We start from the raw sequence: 3,769 nt of genomic DNA, 5'->3' as shown, positions 1-3,769 counted from the left end.
GTCGGGCGCTCACAGCCTTGGCAAAGGGAGGACCAGGAAACAAGGGTGTCCCTAGGGAAGGATGGGACACTGCGCCGATACCCCTACTTGTCCTGCTTGCCCTGGTAGCCCCTGGGGGCAGGGGGCAGGGCACAAGGGTTTGTACTCATCTTATAGGTGGGCATTTAACATGCCTATTTGCCTTTGCCAATAGCCAATTCTAGTGCCAGCACTGAACCCCACAAATATCTTGAAGACTCTGTTATCTGACAGAAACCAAACTTCCTTTTAGGTTCTTCTGCCTGGTCCCACCCCCCTAGACCTGGGAAAGCCGGGGCAGAGTCACCAAGATTAGCACCTGCCCGAGCTGCTGGGGGAGGGGCTGAGGACTGCATGACATGGCCTTTGGGGTGAGCTGGTCTGCTTCTGTTTTACTACTCACAGCCAAATGGATCTTCCAAGGCCAATCCATTAGAGTCATTGGTCTGAGTGGGGTTAAGCAATGCCTATGGGTGCCGCTGCGGGCCGGTAGTGGAGTATTTTGGGGTCTAAACAACCAGTCCACACACACAAGGAATGTCTTTTAGTGATGTCTCCTCTATCATTCAGTGTCTTCCAGGGATCAGATTATACTTGGGAAGCATAATAACAGTGATGCCCATATTCAGAGATCATCATTCCGTCCTCAGAGACTCGCCACCGCCCCGCCCCGCTTTTTATTTTTTCAGCTGTGCTGCGCGGTTTGCGGGATCCTAGCTCCCCGACCAGGGATCAAACCCAGGCCCTCAGCAGCGAGAATGCAGAGTCCTAACCACTGGACCACCAGGGAATTGACAAATTTTTAAAAATAATTTATTTTATTGAAGTATAGTTGATTTACAATGCTGTGTTAATTTCTGCTGTACAGCAAAGTGACAGTTATACACGTATATACATTTTTTTTCTTAACATCTTTATTGGAGTATAATTGCTTTACAGTGTTGTGTTAGTTGCTGCTGTATAACAAAGTGAATCAGCTATACATATACACATATCACCATATCCCCTCCCTCTTGTGTCTCCCTCCCGCCCACCCTATCCCACCCCTCTAGGTGGTCACAAAGCACCGAGCTGATCTCCGTGTGTTATGCGGCTGCTTCCCACTAGCTATCTATTTTACACTTGGTAGTGCACGTATATACATTGTCTTTCATATTCTTTTCCATTATGGTTTATCCTAGGAGACTGAATACAGTTCCCTATGCTATACAGTAGGACATTGTTGTTTATCCATTCTCTATATAATACTTTGCATCTGCTAATCCCAAACTCCCAGTCTTTCCCTCTCCCGCCCCCTCCCCTTTGGCAACCACAAGTCTAGAACCCTTTTATATACAGGGTAAAACGTAACAGTTCAGAATTTGAACTACTGAACTCAAATCTTCACTCCTCCAATGACTAAGAAAACTTCAGTAAATTACTTAACCTCCTGGACCCTCGGTTTGCTTATCTGTAACATAATGCCCTCTAAGCTCACACGTTCGGGGAGAGTTCAGTGCAACAATCCAAGTGAAGCTCTTAGCACATGGTCAGACATGGAATAAAGGTTCAATACAAGTTGGCGACTGCTGTTAAGATCCATGAACTCATTTGACTATAACAACACTTTTGAAGTCATTTTCTTCTTTTGAAGATATTTTCTTCCTTGGATCAATGAGGAAAGTGAGATCAGAAAGTAAAAAAAAACAATCCTGGGGGAAGGAAGGGGGAGAGAAAGAGGAGACCCGGGAGTGGGAGGCCGGGTGACGCAGGCAAGGGGCATCAAGGATGCCCTTGATGCATCAAGCATCACGCTCCACGTGGCTCTGTGTTCCCTGCGGAGTTTGCAGGAGGGGTCGTGACCCACAGATAACTGGGATGAGACAAAGACATTGAAAGGGGACCCACTTACGGAAGGGACTGAAACTTTACAGTAAACAGAAGAAAAGATTAGATTGGCATTTTATCCTGAAAAAAAAAAGAAGAAAAAGAAAAGGGGCTTCCCTGGCAGTCTGGTGGTTAGGTCTCAGCGCTTCCACTGCACGGGACAAGGGTTTGAGCCCTGGTCAGGGAACTAAGATCCCACGAGCCGTGTGGTGTGGCCAAAAAAAAAAAAAGACACCAAAATTATGAAAATAACTTTATGGAGATTATATTTCCAGCCACGTGCTCATTCTGAGACCAATAAAAACATCTGAACCTTTTTTTCTGATAAAATTGTATGGTCTTCTTTACTTCATTTTTGACTTCTCACATCACATTTATTTTAAAAAGGGCACTTTTTTCCCACAAAAATATTTGATGGCCTCGTCAATTTTGAGGGCTTCCTCTGAATCCTTGTCACTCCCGTTTTACTTCTCTATTTTCTCTTTGGTGGTTGCCAACGGCCCTTGGTCAAGGTGGCTGAGATCAGTCCTAAGTGACTTTCACCCACTTCAGGAAACCCCGCGACTCTGCAAGATTTGCAATTTCACCTTATGAACTGATTTGCATTCAATTTGAATGGTAATTTTGGATGTTGCTACAAACCACACAAGTGCTGATGATGCGGGGTGGGGGGGCGGGGTGGTTTCTGGTGTGAAACAGGGAGAGACTGTGTTACGGTCCATTAGAGAGAGTTTCATGCTATGACAACTTTTGCTTCGTGAGCGAGTCATAACTGTAGGCACTTGGGTAACAAATTCTCAGATAACAACCATACACCGTATAGGAATGAAGCACATGGTTTTGATAAACACAGGGCTTCATGGCCAAAAATGTGGCTAAAATTTTCTTTCTATAGGCAGTTACAGTGGGATGAGAGAGGGCAGGAAAGTAATGATAGTAACAGGTTATATATAACACACTGAATAAAATAGGAAACCACTAGTCCATTCTGATATAAACAAATGACTCAATTGAAAGTCTGATGAGCAATGAAATATTTATGTGGTTTCAAGGGTCTCCACAAAATACTTACGAAAGAGGAGAGAATCACTGTTGAGGACATCATTCTGATCAAAGAACCAAAAAAACATCACCAGCATGGGGCAAACTGAGGTCACGCCCCACACGGTAGGATGCAAAGAACCCAGCATTGTTTCTGCAATATTCCTGCCTAACTCTAATCCAGGGGAAAAAAACATCAAGTCAAACCCAAACGGAGCAAAATTCCACACAAGTCTGGATTGTCTTCTTCAAAAGTGTCAAGGACATAAAAATCAAGGAAGAAATGAGGAGCTGCTCCATACTGAAGGAGCCCAAAGAGACAGGGCAACGGACGCACAGGTGATTCTGAACTGGATCCCTCTGTTGAGAAAATGCTGTTTTCAGGCTACTTGTCAAAACTTGAATGGAGCTTGAGGGTTAGATGGCAAGCGATGTCTCAATGTTAGTTTCCTAACTTTTCAAAGGGTTGGCCTCTGCTGAAATTGCAGGGCATCAGGTCTGCAATAGGCTCTCAAATGGTTCAGGGAGGAAAGTGCTGTTTGTACTATACTTGCAACTTTTCTGTAAGTTTGAGATTGCTTTTTAAAAAAAGAGCAAGGAAGGAGGTCCTTCTCACTGAGCAGTTGGTAAAGTCATGCAAGATGCAGGGTGGAGTTAAAGGGCAGTGCTGAGGAGTGGCACAGGCTGCTGTGTGTTTGGGGAAGACACCTGCCAGGCGTGTGGAGGGTGGGCCTTGGGGAGGAAGGCAGGGGAGGGGCTCGGGGGATGCTGTAGATGACAGGGCAGGAGCTCCGCCAGGGACCATAGACAAGTAGAAAACAGGTTCGAGACCTCCAGAGGAGGG

Source organism: Kogia breviceps, chromosome 5 (assembly GCF_026419965.1).
Source record: "Kogia breviceps isolate mKogBre1 chromosome 5, mKogBre1 haplotype 1, whole genome shotgun sequence".
Taxonomy (NCBI): domain Eukaryota; kingdom Metazoa; phylum Chordata; class Mammalia; order Artiodactyla; family Physeteridae; genus Kogia; species Kogia breviceps.
This window is presented reverse-complemented; position numbering follows the sequence as displayed.